The sequence below is a fragment of the Cetorhinus maximus genome, chromosome 4, assembly GCF_964194155.1.
Source record: "Cetorhinus maximus chromosome 4, sCetMax3.hap1.1, whole genome shotgun sequence".
Taxonomy (NCBI): Eukaryota; Metazoa; Chordata; class Chondrichthyes; order Lamniformes; family Cetorhinidae; genus Cetorhinus; species Cetorhinus maximus.
Window position 1 is genome coordinate 39,715,094 of NC_135882.1, and position 19,556 is coordinate 39,734,649.

Below are 19,556 nucleotides of genomic sequence, written 5' to 3' on the forward strand. Positions count from 1 at the left end.
GGTGACCATTACCAAGGAGAAGGTGCTAGGAAAACTGGAAGGTCTGATGGTGGATAAATCACCTGGACCAGATGGATTACACCCCAGAGTTCTGAAGGAGATAGCTGAAGAGATAGTGGAGGCGTTAGTGGTGATCTTTCAGGAATCACTGGAGTCAGGGAGGGTCCCAGAGGACTGGAAAATCGCTAATGTAACCCCCCTGTTTAAGAAGGGAGTGAGGCAAAAGATGTGAAATTACAGGCCGATTAGCCTCACCTCAGTCGTTGGTAAGATTTTAGAGTCCATTATTAAGGATGAGATTTCAGAATACTGGGAAGTGCATGATAAAATAGGGCAAAGTCAGCATGGTTTCATCAAGGGGAGGTCATGCCTGACAAATCTGTTAGAATTCTTTGAGGAGGTAACGAGTAGGTTAGACAAAGGAGAGCCAATGGATGTTATTTACTTGGACTTCCAGAAGGCCTTTGACAAGGTGCCGCACAGGAGGCTGCTCAGTAAGATAAGAGCCCATGGTGTTAGAGGCAAGGTACTAGCATGGAGAGAAGATTAGCTGTCTGGCAGGAGGCAAAGAGTGGGGATAAGGGGGTCCTTCTCAGGATGGCAGCCGGTGACTAGTGGAGTTCCGCAGGGGTCAGTGTTGGGACCACAACTTTTCAATTTATACATTAATGATCTAGATGAAGGAACTGAGGGCATCCTGGCTAAGTTTGCAGATGATACAAAGATAGGTGGAGGGACAGGTAGTATTGAGGAGGCGGGGAGGCTGCAGAAGGATTTGGACAGGTTAGGAGAATGGGCAAAGAAGTGGCAGATGGAATACAACGTGGGGAACTGTGAGGTCAGGCACAGAGGCATAGACTATTTTCTAAATGGGGAGAGAATTCAGAAATCTGGAATGCAAAGGGACTTGGGAGTCCTAGTCCAGGATTCTGTTAAGGTTAACATGCAGGTTGAGTCGGTAGTTAGGAAGGCAAATGCAATGTTGGCATTTATTTCGAGAGGACTAGATTATAAAAGCAGGGATGTGCTGCTGAGGCTTTATAAGGCTCTGGTCAGACCACATTTAGTATATTGTGAGCAATTTTGGGCCCCGTATCTCAGGAAGGATGTGCTGGCCCTGGAGAGGGTCCAGAGGAGGTTCACGAGAATGATCCCAGGAATGAAAGGCTTAACATATGAGGAACGTTTGAGGACTCTGGATCTATACTCAATGGAGTTTAGAAGGATGAGGGGGGATCTGATTGAAACTTACAGAATACTGAAAGGCCTGGATAGAGTGGACGTGGGGAAGATGTTTCCATTAGTAGGAGAGACTAGGACCCGAGGGCACAGCCTCAGAGTAAATGGAAGACCTTTTAGAACGGAGATGAAGGGAAACTTCTTTAGCCAGAGAGTGGTGAATCTATGGAATTCATTGCCACAAAAGGCTGTGGAGGCCAGGTCACTGAGTGTATTTAAGACCGAGATAGATAGGTTCTTGATTGGTAAGGGGATCAAAGGTTACGGGGAGAAGGCGGGAGAATAGGGTTGAGAAACTTATCAGCCATGATTGAATGGCGGAGCAGACTCGATGGGCTGAATGGCCTAATTTCTGCTCCTATGTCTTATGGTCTTATAACCTTGAACATTCGGTTCCCAGCCATGGTCACCCTGCAGCCACATCTCTGTACTGGCAAATAGTTCATACCTGTTTACTTTCATTTGTTCCTTCAATTCATCCACTTTGTTGCAAATTCAGATAGACTGCCTTTAATTCTGTCTTCTTAGTAGTTTTTGCAACCTCTAGCCTTAAGAGTAATTGACTTAAATGGTTTAATTTAAAGGGATAAGTCATGGCAGGAGCGCTCAAAGCCAAGGTGTGCTCCTTGTGCTCCATGTGGGAAGCCGGGGATATTTCCAATGCCATGTGTGCAGGTAGTGTGCCCAGCTGCAGCTCCGGGAAGCTCGGGTTTCAGAGCTGGAACGGTGGCTGGGGAAACTGTGGAGCATCCACGAGTCTGAGAGCATCTTGGATAGCACGTTTAGGAGGTGGTCACACCACAGATGAAGGGACTTGAGGAAGGAAGGGAATGGGTGACCACCAGGCAGTCCAAGAGAAACAGGCAGGTAGTTCAGGAGACCCCTAGGGTCCCGCTCGCAAATCGGTATTCCGTTTTGGAGGCTGATGAGGGCACTGGTTCCTCCAGGGAGTGCGGACAGAACCAAGCTTCTGGCACCATAAGCAGCCTGTCTGTACAGGAGGCGAGGAAGGGATGAAGATCAATAGTAATAGGGGATTCTATAGTCAGGGGAACAGATAGGCGCTACTGAGGGGAACTTGATAGAATTTTACAAAATTATGAGTGGCATGGACAGAGTAGATAGTCAGAAGCTTTTTCCCAGGGTGGAAGAGTCAATTACTAGGGGACATAGATTTAAGGTGAGAGGAGAAAACTATAGAGGAGATGTGCGGGGCATGTTTTTTTACGCAGAGGGTAGTGAGTGTCTGGAATTCGCTGCCAGAGGAGGTGGTGGAAGCACGTACGATAGTGGTGTTTAAGAGGCAGCTTGACAAATACATGAATAGGATGGGAATAGAGGGATACGGACCCCGGAAGTGCAAAATGTTTTAGTTGACGGGCAACATAATCGGTGCAGGCTTGGAGGGCCGAAGGGCCTGTTCCTGTGTTGTAATTTTCTTTGTTCTTTATTCTTTGTACTGTGGCCATCAACATGACTCTAGGATGGTATGTTGCCTCCCTGGTGCCAGGGTCCGGGATGTCACTGAATGGCTGCAGGGCATCCTGAAGGGGGAGGGTGATAAGGCAGAGGTCATGGTACATGTTGGTACCAATGACATAGGTAGAAAGAGGGGTGAGGTCTTGCATCAATAATTCAGGGAGTTAGGCAGTAGACTAAAAAGCAAGACCTCTCAGGTTGTAATCTCTGGATTACTCCCAGTGCCACGTGCTAGCGAGCTCAGAAATAGGAGAATAGTGCAGATGAATACGTGGCTTAAAAGTTGGTGGAGGAGGGAGGGTTTTAGATTCCTGCATCACTGGGACTGTTTCTGGGGAAGGTGGGACCTGTACAAGCGGGACGGTCTACATCTGAACCAGAGCAGGACTAACATCCTTGTGGGCAGGTTTGCTAGTGCTGTTGGGAGGAGTTTAAATTAATTCAGCAGGGGGAGGGGACACAGAATGTTAGCACAATAGGGACACATCGTAAAACAGTAAAACAAACAAGTCAGAGGGAGTACAGCTGCAATAAGCTTCAAGGGAGTAAGGCAAGGCTGGGTGGCCTCTACTTTAATGCCAGGAGTATAATAGGTAAAACGGATGAGTTAAGGGTGAGGATTAACATGTGGAATTGTGATATAGTAGCCCTTACTGTGACATGGTTGAGGGAAGGGCAGAATTGGCAGCTCAACATTCCAGGATATACAATCTTCAGGCGAGACAGGGGAGGGGGTAAAAGAGGAGGAGGCTTTGCATTATTAGTTAAGCAGTCCGTTACTGCAGTAAGGGGAGATGATATCTTGGAGGGGGCATCGAATGAAGCTTTGTGGGTAGAGGTGAGGAATAAAAACACATTATTAGGTGTTTATTATAGAGCCCCAGATAGTCAGCAGGAAATTGAGGAGCACAATATGTGCACGATTTGTGGAGGTGTGTAAAAACAATAATAGGGTAATTATATTAGGTGGTTTCAACTTTCCCAACATTAATTGGGATAGACATAGTGTTAAGGGCTTGGATGGAGTGGATTTCTTGAAATGTGTGCAGGAGAAATTTTTAGGTCAATATGTAGAGGGTCCAACAAGGGACGGTGCATTGCTGGACCTAATTCTGGGGAATGAAGCCGGACGGGTAGCTGAGGTGGTGGTGGGCGACCACAACATGGTACAATTTAACTTTGTTATGGACAAAGAAATCGACAAGTTGCAAAAAAATGTTTTGGATTGGGGGTGAGTGGATTTTAGTAAAATAAGGCAGGATCTGGCCAAGGCGGACTGGGAACAGCTACTTGTGGGGAAATCTACAGAGGAACAGTGTGGGGTGTTCAAAAAGGAAATGGGGAGGGTACAAGCTCAACATGTTCCCTCTAGGGTGATAGGAAGCAGTAACAAGCCCAGAGAACCATGGATGACCAGAGATATTCAGGTTACGATGAGAAGGAAAAGAGAGGCTTTTAGCAGGTACAAGGGAAGCAAATCAGCAGAGGCATTCGTGGAGTACAGAAAGTGCAGGGTGGAGCTTAAGAAAGCAATTAGGAGAGCAAAGAGGGGATATGAGAATGCTCTGGCTGGTAAAAGTAGGGAAAATCCCAAGATATTCGTATATCAATGGGAAGAGGATAACCAGGGAAAGAGTAGGGCCCATAAGTGACCAAGGGGGCAATCTATAGGTGGAGCCAGAGGACATCGCTAGAGTGTTGAATGAATACTTCACGTCCGTCTTCACCCAAGAGAATGCGGATGAAGGTATCGAACTTGGGGAGAGAGACTGCGAGGTTCTTAAGCAAATTGTTATAGGGAGTGACAAGGTATTGGAGGTGTTGGCAGGCTTAAAAGTGGACAAATCTCCAGGTCCGGATGATTTGTGTCCCAGACTGCTGAGGGAAGCAAGGGAGGAGATCGCAGGGGCTCTGACCCAAATTTTTAATTCCTCTCTGGCCACGGGGGAGATGCCAGAGGACTGGAGAACAGCTAATGTGGTTCCGCTATTTAAGAAGGTTTGTAGAGATAAGCCAGGGAACTACAGGCCAGTGAGTCTCACGTCAATGGTAGGGAAAGTATTGGAGAAATTTCTGAAGGAGAGTATCTATCTCCACTTGGAGAGTCAGCATGGCTTTGTCAGAGGGAGGTCATGCCGAACAAATTTGATTGAATTTTTTGAGGAGGTGACCAGGTGTGTAGATGAGGGTAGTGCAATTGATGTAGTTTATATGGATTTCAGCAAAGCCTTTGACAAAGTCCCACAAGGGAGACTTTTAAAGAAGGCAAATGCATATGGGATACAGGGTAATTTGATAAGGTGGATTCAAAATTGGCTTAGTTGTAGGAGGCAGAGGGTGATGACAGAAGGATGCTTTAGTGACTGGAAGCCAGTGTCCACAGGGATCTGTGCTCGGTCCCCTATTATTTGTCATTTATATAAACGACATAGATGACTATGTTGGGGGTAGGATTAGTAAGTTTGCGGAAGACACAAAGATTGGCCGGGTGGTTAACAGTGAGGTTGAGTGTCTTGGGCTACAGGAAGATATAGACGGGATGGTCAAATGGGCAGATAATTGGCAGATGGAATTCAACCCTGAAAAGTGTGAGGTGATACACTTTGGAAGGAGTAATTTGACAAGGAAGTATTCAATGAACAGCATGACACTAGGAAGTTCTGAGGAACAAAGAGACCTTGGCGTGTGTGTCCATAAATCTCTGAAGGCAGAGGGGCATGTTAGTGGGGTGGTGAAAAAGGCATATGGGACACTTGCCTTTATCAATCGAGGCATAGATTACAAAAGTAGGGAGGTCATGTTGTAGTTGTATAGAACCTTGGTGAGGCCACAGCTGGAGTACTGTGTGCAGTTCTGGTCGCCACATTATAGGAAGGATGTGATTGCACTGGAGGGGGTGCAGAGGAGATTCACCAGGATGTTGCCTGGGATGAAACATTTAAGTTATGAAGAGAGGTTGGATAGACTTGGGTTGTTTTTGTTGGAGCAGAGAAGACTGAGGGGCGACCTGATCGAGGTGTACAAGATTATGAGGGGCATGGCCAGGGTGGATAGGGAGCAGCTGTTCCCCTCAGTTGAAGGGTCAGTCACAAGGGGGCATAAGTTCAAGGTGAGGGGCAGGAGGTTTAGAGGGCATGTGAGGAAAAATTGTTTTACCCAGAGGGTGGTGATGGTCTGGAATGCATTGCCTAGAAGGGTGGTGGAGGCGGGTTGCCTCACATCCTTTAAAAAGTACCTGGATGAGCACTTGGCACGTCATAACATTCAAGGCTATGGGCCAAGTGCTGGTAAATGGGATTAGGTAGGAAGGTCAGGTGTTTCTCACGTGTTGGTGCAGACTCGATGGGCCGAAGGGCCTCTTCTGCACTGTGATTCTGTGATCTGTTGGTGCATTCTTAAGTTTGTATTCTCTGCCCCTTCTTGCCACACTCAGATTATCAAATCACTTATTGCTATCTTGCTCTCTTGCATTGTTCTCCCTTTAGTTTATCAGATCTTTCTGCACTTGATCCCTCATCCCCACCATTTAGTTTAAAGCCGCTTCTTCCGTTCTAGTTATACAACTTGCCAGAACACTGGTCCCAGGACGGTCCAGGTGAAGACCATCCCAACAATACAGCTTCCGCTTTTCCCAGTGCTGGTGTCAGTGCCCCATAAATCAAAACCCAATTCCCCCACACTAATCTTTAAGTCACGCATTTAACTCCCTAATCTTATTTACCCTCCTCTAATTTTCTCGTGGCTCAGGTAATAATCCACCTCTCATTCTTCTAAGCTCCCATAAGTATAAGCCCAACCTGTTCAACCTTTCCTCATAAGACAAAACCTTCATCTCAGGAATCAACCCAATGAACTTTCTCTGAACTGTCTCCAATGCAAGTATATCTGTCCTTATATAAGGAGAACAAAACAGTACACAGTACTTCAGTTGTGGTCTCACCAATGCACTGTACAGTTGCAACAATACTTGCCCACTTTTATACTCCATGCTCCTTGCAATTAAAGCTAACATTCTATTTGCCTTCCTAATTGCTTGCTGTACCTGTATGCTAACTTTTTGTGATTCATGTACAAAGAAATCCAGATCACTCTGCACCACAGCATTCTGCAGCCCCACTCCATTTAAATAATATTCTGCTTTTCTATTCTTCCCATCAAAGTGGACAACCTGACATTTGCCCACATTAGACTCCAGAGGCTATTTTTTGCCCATTCACTTTACCTATCTATATCCCTTTCCAGAGTCTTTGGGCTGAATTTTCCGTCTGGCAGGGGGGCGGAGTGGGAGCAGACGCGGGCGGACGCGGACCTGATTGCCGCCTGCGATCGGATTCATGCCGCCATTTTACGTGGGCGGCCCAATTAAGGCCCACCCAGCGTATTTCCTGACTCGAGGATAGCAGGAGTGTGCGGGCGTGCACAGACCGCCGGGTCCAATGGCGACCCGGCAGTCTGTTTAAAAGAAGGCCTGGCAGCCTTTTATAGGCTGCTCACAATGGCCAGTGCTAGGTCGCAGCAGAGGGGTGAGCAGGCCAGGCTGGAGGGTAGGCTAGCAGGGGGGCCAGTACGCCCCTCGTTTTTCTGATGACTGCCTTGCTGCCCTCCTCGAGGAGGTGGCAGCACGGCGGGAAGTGTTGGTCCCCTAGGATGGAAGGAGGAAGCCCCCCACATGACAAAATGTGCCTGGGAGGAGGTGGCGGAGGTGGTGAGCTCCCGCGACGTGGTGCAGCGCACCTGGATCCAGTGCTGCAAGAGCTTCAATGATTTGCTGCACTCTGGTGGGGTGAGTACCATGTTGGCATTGGGCATTTAACCCAGCAGGTAGCCTTACCCTCTGCGACCCCCACCCCCAACTCCAAGTCTCAGTGTCGTGACTGCATTGAATCATTGACAGCATTTTTCCTTTGCTGGATGGGCAAGCAGACAGTGTCCATGCTGAGGTCAGCCTGAGTGGGTCATAAGGAGATGAGTTTTCCCCCGCAGCATGTATTGATCTGAGTCCCGCACGACTTCTTTGGGGGCAACCTGGAGGAGCTGCACCTATGCCCAGACTCAGAACTCCAGGACATGTCCCGGTCAGGGTGATGAGATGGTGGAAGGGGAGCTTCAAGGTGGCGTGGCAACGAACCATCTGATGCCCTCTACGTTGCATGTGCTTGCGCCTCCTTGCTACGGGAGGAAATACCATACGGTTCCTAATGTGATGTAGGCAGCATGTGTCCAAGGGGGCTGTGGGATGCAGGCCTAGCATCTTTGCCTGAGTGATCGGCAGCAACGGAGTGAGGAGGCACTGGAGGCCTTTTATGGCCCACTCTGGTTGGGGTGGGCCGTGAACGAACAGAATCCATGCGCAATTTACCCTAATCAATGCTCTTCTCTCTTTTTCAGGAGAAGAATGCGCAGAACGTGGCTGAGCGTATGAGGACTGGAGGCAGCTCTCCATACTAAGCCACTTCGAGCAGGAGGCCCTTGAACTGGAGAGGTGCCATGCACCCAGGTCTACTGGTGTCGGTGAGGCTGGGGTGCCACGACCAGGTATTTATGCCCAACAGTGTGATCAGCATTGTCCTCCCAACAGCTATAGCACTGATGATTGTTAAATTAGTTATTGTTGCAACATAGCTGGACCATTGGTTATGGAAGGTTGAGCACACAATGAGCCGGGGGGACAGGGATGAACTTTGTCATTGTCTGCACGCTAACTGTTCCAATGTCTTTGTTCTTCCTTTCAACATCATCAGAGCACAGTCGGGAGGAGGAGCAGCAGATGCCCTGTCTCACACCTGAGGGACCTGCAGTCTCACCAGCGTCACACTATTTCTGTGAGGCAGGCACCAGCGCAGATACTAGCACCTCGGTGGGAATTAGAACAATAGCTAGTGTCCTGGGCACAGCGGTGAGGGCACTTCACACTCACTGGAGGAGCTGGCAGAGACAGAGAGTGCCGATGGCACCAGCAGTTGGAGGACTGCAGGGGACCAGGCACATGCTCAGTCGGTGCCTGATGATGTGCCTCTGGAGTCGACTGCGACGCAGCAGGTGCAAGAAATGCGGCCGGGTGTGCAGGAGCATCTGGGGGTGATACATGAGGTTATGCTTGGCATGGTCTCCATGCTGGAGAAGTCTACATGGACGCTCGCCAAAGCAATGAGCCATATGTCCCAGCGCCAAGCCACTCTCGTGGAAAGCCTACTCCAGGAGACCCGCAAGGGCTTCCTGGGGATCCAATCTGACCTGCAAGCCCTCATATCGGCAATGACCTCAGCTGGTCACTGCCAGTGTGGGAGATGGTGTGGTCAAGCTTCCCAGCTTGTTGCCCATCCATTCACAGTGAGCAGGGAGGTCCGAAGCGGCCTTACGTCGGTGCAGCACCTGCCTGTCGTCTCTGCGTGCTCCTCTCAGGGCACTCCGGATGAGGGCGGCAGCTCCTCCAACCCTATCCCAGTGACCGTATCATCCAGTGAGGCTGTGACAACTGGGGAGATGCCAGCTGCGGAATAGGCAGCTCCATCCCAGGCGGGGCCAGCACAGGCTCCATGGGCCAGAGGACGACCACCAAGGTCATCGAGGCCAACAGGACAGCAGAGTCAGCAGGCTATTTCAAGTGCCACTCCAAGCATTAGAGCAGCACTGAGATGTAGCACCCGTAAACAAAAGCATAAGGCACCTTAGGCACACCATGCGTTTCTCACTGGTGCTTTTGTGTTGGCCCGAGATGAGGTCCTTATGATTTCTTTTTGATTGTTAACATAGTTGTTTTCTCTTTTTGAAAAATTCTTCTGCTTCACACATTAAATGCAGATGTGTGACCATGGCTGAGGGTGCCTTGTTTCTACTGCATGTGTATAGTTGACAAAAGTGTAATAAGTGATTTGTTGGACATTCAGCTTTATTTACAAGGCCCTTAGTTAGTGCTGCTGACCTGGCAGATTTTGCACTTAGGTGTCGAGTTTCAAGGCGGCAGTCCAGGCTTGTCCTGGTGATCCATCTATGTTGTGCTAGCTGAAGGTTCGTTGGATTAAAGCATCCCAGGTGTCCCTGCCTCCCTGGAGTATGCCCGGGTCAGCGTCTACCCCCTCAGCATTTCCCTGTGCATGCTCAGCCTCAGAATCATTGCTGGACTCATCGTGTCCAGCCGCAGACACTGGGTCAATGTCTTCATCGTCCACTGTATCCCCCCTGTCCAGCGCAAGATTGTGGAGAGCGCAGCATGCACCCACTATCACCAAGACACAATCTGGGGGGTACTGGAGTGCACCTCCTGAGCGGTCCAGGCACCGGAAGTGCTTCTTGAGAAGACTGATGGCTCTGTGCACCTTGTGGAGGCGTGGCTCCTATTCTAACGCTGCCCAGCTTCTGTTCTTGGATGGCGGAGAGGCGTCATGAGCCATCTTTTGAGGGGATAGGCCTTGTCACCCAGCAGCCATCCATCAAGCCAGGCTGGAGCACTGAAGAGCCCCGGCACCTGGGAGTGTCTGAGGATGTAGGCATCGTGGGTACCTTGTACAGACTTGTAGAATCTGCATCCTGTGATCGCACACTATCTGCACGTTCATGGAGTGGAATCCCTTCCTGTTGACGAAGGCACTGGGCTCACCTGCTGGCGCCTTGATGGCCACATGTGTACAGTCTATAGAACCCTGGACGCGGGGGAAGCCAGCAATGGCCGCGAAGCCTCTGGCTCGCTGTGCCTGACTTGCCTGGTCCCAACGGAAGTGGATGAAGGTCAATGCACGCCTGAACAGAGCGTCTGTAACCTGCTTGACACAAGTGTGGACAACTGATTGGGAGACACCGCAAAGATCACCCACCGAGCCCTGGAAGGAGCCAGAGGTATAGAAGTGGAGGGCAGCTGTGACCTTCAGAGTCATTGGCATGGGATGTCCGCCCGCACAGTTAGAGGAGATCTCAGGGCCAATCATCTGACAGATATAGTTGACTGTCTCCCTTGAGAGGCAGAGCCTCCTTCGGCACTGCACCTCAGGCATATTGAGGGAACTGCTTCGCCACCTGTATACCCTGGCAGCAGTTTAGTGGCAGCTTCTGCGGCCCCTTCTGCCTTGGACTACCTCTTGGCCCTGTGCCCCTTGTGCCTGCACCTGCCATCCCAAAGGTGGCTCCCCTGGGGGCTGAATGTGCACTCCTGACCTCCTCCCCCTTCTAGCCCTCTCCTCCTCCTCAGAGGAACTGCCTCCAATTGGCAGATTAGCTCCCATACCCAGGCTAAGGGAAGGTTCCCTGAAACCTGCAGGCCCGGAAAAGATTCCTCACTGCAGAGTGCTGACCTGAGGGTTAAAAGTCCAGAAAAAGCAGCTGGGATGCATTCTGAAGTACTGCAGGTCACACAGGCAAGTTTGAAAAACTTTCAACAATAAATACTTCACAGAGCAGATTCACGACCCCACAGAACCCTTTATCCCGCCCGTGGATGAGGTTTATACAAATGTCTCCTGCCCCCCCCGCCCATTGCGCCTGTGCACTGACCCGAAGATCACACGGGTGCCAGAAAATCGGCATCGATTGAACACTAAAGGGCCTTAAGTGGCCCGTTAATTAATGGCGGGCGCGCATCGGACTTCAAAGCGCACCCGCTCAGCGAAATATCGCGATGGTGCGCGATGACATCGGGATGCTCGCCTGACGTCACCGCTTGTCATTTTACACACGGACGCCCACCTACCCCCCACCCCCGCACGTCAAACATAAAATTCTGCCCTTTGTGTCCTCATCACAATTTGTTTCCTACCTTTCTTTGTATCAGCAAATTTGGCTACAATGCTCGGTCCCTTCATCTAAGTCATTAATATACAGTGTAAATAGCTGAGGCGCCAGCACTGATCCTTATGGCACTCCACTAGCTACACTTTGCGAACCTGAAAATGATCATTTATCCCAACTCTCTCTCTGTTTCTTGCTAGCCAATCCAAGGTGTTGGAAATTGCCTCCAAAGTAGTTAAAGCATATTCTCAGAACAAGTCCTGGAAGAAAAAGCCTTTCACTTAGGCAAAGAAGCAGCTGTCATAGTTCAGTCTTTAAAATTTTCCTATCAATTTCACAGCTGTCAATCCCAGCTGTGCTCCCACCTTGTTGGCCTTGGCAAGCTTCAGGTGACTTGGGAAACTCGTGCACTGGCAGTTAAAGTCAGAATTCAAGGTTAAATCGTCAATCTATCGTCACCTTGCACCTGGTAATTGACAACCCACCTGTCTCACGGAGGCTTCCTGCACACCTCAAAATGCACACAGATTAAATCTGGGAGGGGTCAGTGGGTTTCTTCCATTTTTAACTCCTCTGCACACACCAGCTCCCGCAGCCCCTTCCCCTTCACACAGGTTAAAATTGCTTCCTACAGTTCAAAAGTACTTAATTGGCTATAAAGCCCTTTGGGATGTCCTGAGATCGGGAAAGCCACTATATAACTGCAAGTTGCTTCTTTCTTTCTGTTATATTTTTACTCGATACAAGTTGGAAATTCAATGCTTGTTGCTCAGGAACTACAGGTAGCTGTAGCTTGTCCCTGTTACCTTGAGCTCAATCTGGGTCAGGCTAACTAAAGCTCACAGATTCCCTGTTTATATTAGTCCAGATCACTATTCATCAAAATACCAAGTTAGCAGCTCACCTGATCTCCATTCTTGCTGTTGGCAAACGAGCTTCCTAACTGTGCTTTCTCAACTCATTGTATCTTCCTTCCCCCAGGTGCTCACTAGACCAAAAGTTTTGACGTCATAATTAGTAATGTCATTTCCCAAAATAATGAAATCCATGCAGCATGTGCAGTCATCATGGGGGGAGAGGGAGGATCTGGGGTGGGGTTTGGGTTCTTCAGTTTAATGATAACAGTGTCATGCACCAATGTTGCTTCATAGAAACATAGAAAATAGGAGGAGTAGGCCATTTGGCCCTTCAAGCCTGCTCCGCCATTCATCATGATCATGGCTGATCACCCAACTCAATAGCCTGCTTCTGCTTTCTCCCTATATCCTTTGATCCCTTTTGCCCCAAGAGCTATATCTAACTCCTTCTTAAAAACATACAATCTTTTGGCCTCAACTACTTTCTGTGGTAGCGAATTCCACAGGCTCACCACTCTGTGGGTGAAGAAATTTCTCCTCATCTCAGTCCTAAATGGTCTACCCCATATCCTCAGACTGTGACCCCTGGTTCTGGACTCCCCCACCATCGGGAACATCCTTCCTGCATCTACCCTGTCCAGTCCTGTTAGAATTTTATAGGTTTCTACGAGATCCCCCTCATTCTTCTGAACTCCAGCGAATATAAACCTAACCGACTCAATCTCTCCTCATATGTCAGTCCCGCCATCCCAGGAATCAGTCTCGTAAACCTTCACTACACTCCCTCTATAACAAGAACATCCTTCCTCAGATAAGGAGACCAAAACTGCACACAATATTCCAGGTGTGGTCTCACTATGGCCCTATATCATTGCAGCAAGACATCCCTGCTCCTGTACTCGAATCCTCTTGCTATGAAGGCCAACATACCATTTGCCTTCTTTACCGCCTGCTGCACCTGCATGCTTACCTTCAATGCTTACAAGGACACCCAGGTCTCATGCACATTCCCCTCTCTTAATTTATAGCCATTCACATAATAATCTCCTTTCCTGTTTTTGCTACCAAAGTAGATAACCTCACATTTATCCACGTTATTCAGATAAGAGGTGTATTTTATTCATATAGAGGGAAACAATAATGTGAACCAAAGCACTGTAATTTTAATGATGTTTCCATTTCCCTATTTCTATATCAACTGTTAAGAGAATTAAACTAAAGGATATATGTATAGTTGAATGTTGTGCTTACAAAGATAAAGTGAGACCTCAAGCCTCACAATTCCAATGTCCCTGCCCATCTGTTGTGTTGTACGTGTGCCATTAAGTCTGTAACTAAGACTGATAAGTCACAATATCTCACCTAGCTATATAGAAATTGATGAATTGCTAGATCAATCTAAATGAGACAAAAATAGCTAATGGTAGTCCAGTCACATAATATTATCTTTTGATATGTTACTCGACAAGGTTGGGATTGACCGGTGCTCAAGAGTGGCAAATGTTTAAAATTATCAAACAATGAAAGGTACTATGACATATCACAATCTCTGATATAAAGCACATGACTTTCTTCTTATGTTAAAGGATACACATTGATTCATGCGAACTTATATACGAAAATACGAATTAGGAGCAGGAGCAGGCCGCATGGCCCCTCGAGCCTGCTCCAACATTCAATAAGATCATGGCTGATCTCATTGTAACCTCAACTGCACATTCCTGCCTACCCCGATAACCTTTCACCCCCTTGTTAATCAAGAATCTATCTAGCTCTGCCTTAAAAATATTCAAAGACTCTGCTCCCACCGCCTTTTCAGGAAGAGAGTTTCAAAGACTCACAACTCTCTGAGAGAAAAAAATTCTCCTTATCTCTGTCTTAAATGAGCGACCCCTTACTTTTAAACAATAACCCCTAGTTCTATATTCTCCCACAAGAGGAAACATCCTCTCCAATTCCACCCTGTCAAGACCCCTGAGGATCTTTAAGGTTTCAGTCAAGTCACCTCTTAACTCTTCTAAATTCCAGTGGATACAAGCCTAACCTATCCAACCTTTCCTCATAAGATAACCTGCCCATTCCTGGTATTAGTCTAGTAAACCTTCTCTGAACTGCTTCTAACGCATTTGCATCTTTCCTTAAATAAGGAGACCAGTACTGTACACAGTACTCCAGGTGTGTCTTACCAGTGCTCTGTACCATGGAAGGATAAGCTCCCTGTGGAGACACGGGATAAAAGAGCATGAGGAGAGCGGCAGAGGCACAGGATAAAAGAGCATGAGGAGAGCGGCAGAGGCACAGGATAAAAGAGCGCGAGGAGAGCGGCGGAGACACAGGATAAAACTGAAAAAGTGACATCACAGGAAAGCTGTGACCTGATTGGTTATTAGGAAATCTGCACCTAATTTGAAAAAAAACTGCAAAGCTAATTAATAAATTAATTAACTAAGTAGAGGTGGCTGGGCAGGTGTTGTGCTGTAGCTGTATGATGTGGGAGCTGGCAGATCCCATTGCGAGCCGCAGTGACCACATCTGCAGCAAGTGTTGGCTGCTGGAGGAACTCCGGATCAGAATTGATGAGCTGGAGTCCGAGCTCCGGACGCTGCGGCACATCCGGGAGGGGGAGAGTTACCTGGACGCTTTGTATCAGGAGGCGGTCACACCCAGTAGATTAAGTACCTCAAATTCGGTCAGTGGTCAGGGTCAGCAGGGTGTGACTGCAAGTGAGGCAGGTAGAGGGATCCTGTGTTCATGAGCAGAGGAGCCTCAGCTCTTGACCTTGTTCAACAGGTACGAGGTACATGCTCCCTGTGTGGATGAGGAAGAGGGCTGTAGGGAGGATGAGCCAGCTGACCACGGCACCATGGCACAGGAGGCCATTCAAGAGGGGGAAGCAAAAAGACAAGTGGTAGTTGTAGGTGATTCTAAAACTAGGGGAATTGTTAGCATCCTTTGTAAGCAGGATCGAGAGTCCCGCATGGTATGTTGCCTGCCCGGTGCCAGGGTGAGGGACATCTCTGACCGGCTTGAAAGGATTTTGCAGGGGGAGGGGGAGGATCCAGTTGTTGTGGTCCACGTCGGGACAAATAACATAGGTAAGACTAGGAAAGAGGACCTGTTTGGGAATTATCAGGAACTAGGAACTAAATTAAAGACCAGGTCCTCAAGGGTTATAATCTCCGGATTACTACCCGAGCCACATGCAAATTGGCATAGGGACGTGAGAATAGGGGAAGTAAACACGTGGCTAAAGGAGTGGTGCGGGAAAGAGGGGTTCCATTTCATGGGGCACTGGCATTAGTATTGGAACAGGAGGGATCTGTACCGTTGGGATGGTCTCCACCTGAACCGATCTGGGACCAATGTTCGAGTGAAAAGGGTAAATAGGGTGGTCAACAGGACTTTAAACTAGAAAGTGGGGGGGGAAGGGAAGGGTAAAACTCCAAGAAGTATGACTAATGGGAAACAAAGCAGCAAGTTAGCGTGTGGGGGGGGTGGATTCAACTTCATGGAAATTATGGAAAAACTGAAAAGGACGGAGAGCCCAGGAGAGGCTATTAAAGTCTCCAGAACACAAAATAGGACAGAGTTTTTGGAAAGGGCTAGGAATCTAACTTCAAGCACATCAGATCAAAGGACGACAATGAGAAAGGGGATGGGAAATACAGGACTGAAGGTGTTGTATCTGAATGCACGCAGCATACGAAATAAGGTAAATGAGCTTGTGGCGCAGATTGAAATTGGTAGGTATGATGTGGTGGGCATCGTGGAGACATGGCTGCAGGGGTATCAGGTCTGGGAGCTAAATATCCAAGGATATACATGCTATCGAAAAGATAGGCAGGTTGGCAGAGGGGGTAGGGTTGCTTTGTTAGTAGGAAATGAAATTAAATCGATAACAAGAAACGATGTAGGGTCAGATGATGTAGAATCTGTATGGGTAGAGTTGAGGAATCGCAAAGGTAAAAAAACCATAATGGGAGTTATGTACAGGCCTCCGAACAGTAGTCAGGATATGGGGCACAAGATACACCAGGAGAGAGAAAAGGCGTGTAAGAAAGGCAAGGTTACAGTGATCATGGGGGATTTCATTATGCAGGTAGACTGGGAAAATCAGGTTGGTAGTGGATCCCAAGAAAAGGAATTTGTGGAATGTCTACGAGATGGCTTTTTGGAGCAGCTTGTGGTGGAGCTCACTAGGGAACAGGCAATTCTAAATTTAGTAATGTGTAATGAGGCAGATTTGATAAGGGAGCTTAAGGTGAAGGAACCCTCAGGAGGAAGTGACCATAATATTTTAGAATTTACCCTGCAATTTGAGAGGAAAAAGCTGGAATCAGATGTAACAGTATTACAGTTGAATAAAGGCAACTACAGAGGCATGAGGGAGGAGCTGGCCAGAACTGACTGGGAGATGAGCCTAGCATGAAAGACAGTGGAACAGCAATGGCAGGAGTTTCTGGGAGAAATTTGGGAGACACAGCAAAAATTCATCCCTAGGAAGAAGAAGCATACTAAAGGGAGGACGAGGCAACCATGGCTGACAAGGGAAGTCAGGGACAGCATAAAAGCTAAAGAGAAAGCGTACAATGCGACGAAGAGCAGTGGGAAGCCAGGGGATTGGGAAGCCTACAAAGACCACCAGAGGACTACTAAAAAAGAAATGAGGGAGAAGATTAAATATGAGGGTAAACTAGCCAGTAATATAAAAGAAGATTGCAAGAGATTTTTTTAGATATATAAAGGGTAAGAGAGAGGCAAAAGTGGACATTGGGCCGCTGGAAAATGACACTGGAGAAGTAGTAGTGGGGAACAAAGAAATGGCGGAGGTACTGAATAGGTACTTTGGGTCAGTCTTCACGGTGGAAGACACGAGTGACATCCCCAAAGTTCAACAGAGTCGGGGGGCAGAGGTGAGTATGGTGGCCATTACCAAGGAGAAGGTGCTAGGAAAACTGAAAGGTCTGAAGGTGGATAAATCACCTGGACCAGATGGATTACACCCCAGAGTTCTGAAGGAGATAGCTCAAGAGAAAGTGGAGGCGTTAGTGGTGATCTTTCAGGAATCACTGGAGTCAGGGAGGGTCCCAGAGGACTGGAAAATCGCTAATGTAACCCCCCTGTTTAAGAAGGGAGTGAGGCAAAAGATGTGAAATTACAGGCCGATTAGCCTCACCTCAGTCGTTGGTAAGATTTTAGAGTCCATTATTAAGGATGAGATTTCAGAATACTTGGAAGTGCATGATAAAATAGGGCAAAGTCAGCATGGTTTCATCAAGGGGAGGTCATGCCTGACAAATCTGTTAGAATTCTTTGAGGAGGTAACGAGTAGGTTAGACAAAGGAGAGCCAATGGATGTTATTTACTTGGACTTCCAGAAGGCCTTTGACAAGGTGCCGCACAGGAGGCTGCTCAGTAAGATAAGAGCCCATGGTGTTAGAGGCAAGGTACTAGCATGGATAGAAGATTGGCTGTCTGGCAGGAGGCAGAGAGTGGGGATAAAGGGGTCCTTCTCAGGATGGCGGCCGGTGACTAGTGGAGTTCCGCAAGGGTCAGTGTTGGGATTACAACTTTTCACTTTATACATTAATGATCTAGATGAAGGAACTGAGGGCATTCTGGCTAAGTTTGCAGATGATACAAAGATAGATGGAGGGACAGGTAGTATTGAGGAGGCAGGGAGGCTGCAGAAGGATTTGAACAGGTTAGGAGAGTGGGCAAAGAAGTGGCAGATGGAATACAACGTGGGGAACTGTGAGGTCATGCACTTTGGTAGGAAGAATAGAGGCATAAACTATTTTCTAAATGGGGAAAGAATTCAGAAATCTGGAGTGCAAAGGGACTTGGGAGTCCTAGTCCAAGATTCTCTTAAGGTTAACTTGCAGGTTGAGTCTGGAGATAGGAAGGCAAATGCAATGTTGGCATTTATTTCGAGAGGACTAGAATATAAAAGCAGGGATGTGCTGCTGAGGCTTTATAAGGCTCTGGTCAGACCACATTTAGAATATTGTGAGCAATTTTGTCCCCCGTATCTCAGGAAGGATGTGCTGGCCCTGGAGAGGGTCCAGAGGAGGTTCACGAGAATGATCCCAGGAATGAAAGGCTTAACATATGAGGAACGTTTGAGGACTCTGGATCTATACTCAATGGAGTTTAGGAGGATGAGGGAGGGATCTGATTGAAACTTACAGAATACTGAAAGGCCTGGGTAGAGTGGACGTGGGGAAGATGTTTCCATTAGTAGGAGAGACTAGGACTCGAGGGCACAGCCTCAGAGTAAAGGGAAGACCTTTTAGAACAGAGATGAGAAGAAACTTCTTTAGCCAGAGAGTGGTGAATCTATGGAATTCATTGCCACAGAAGGCTATAGAGGCCAGGTCATTGAGTGTATTTAAGACCGAGATAGATAGGTTCTTGATTGGTAAGGGGATCAAAGGTTATGGGGAGAAGGCGGGAGAATAGGGTTGAGAAACTTATCAGCTATGATTGAATGGCGAAGCAGAGCTGATGGGCTGAATGGCCTAATTTCTGCTCCTATGTCTTATGGTCTTATTTAAAATCTGAAGGAATGATAATCCACATTTGTAAAGGTATATTTTTAGTGCCAGTGAAGTTGCTTGGTATTAACCAGGATTTAAAATGGCATTAATAATTCACTTACAACTGAATACACAAGTCATAACTTCTTCTGCCTTGTTTAGTGGGTATTAACTGGGTAAATACAAGAACTTCATAGTCTTCATATACTTAAATGCTGTGAATCATCGCCAGATACCCATGCAACGAAGCTTGTGAGGGGGAAAAGGTAAATTGGACAGCAACTATTAGAATTTCAAGTTTAATGGCACAAGTGCGGATGCCAGAAGTGCCATCCAATTTACTTTATAGTTATTCATTGCAAATAGCACTGATAGCATTCCCCTTATTCTCAATGCAAAATCTAGACCAAGAGGTGATGAAAAATTCTGATCAATAATCATTATCAATTCCGATCTTTCATGAATCCAAATTTTTGGTTCTAAACTAAGGACCTGTTTACCATCTCAGGTGGAACCTTGGCATTATTTTGAAAAAGAGCAGGGAGCCATCTCCAATGTCCTGGAAAATATTTATCTCGTGATGAGGACCTAAAAAAATTATCTGGTCATTGCTGTTTGTGTGACTTTACTGAGCACAAGTTGACTGCCATCTATCCTATATTACAAAAGTGTTCAAAAATTGCTTAATATACTTTAAGTGCTTGTAGTGTCCTAAGACTGTGAC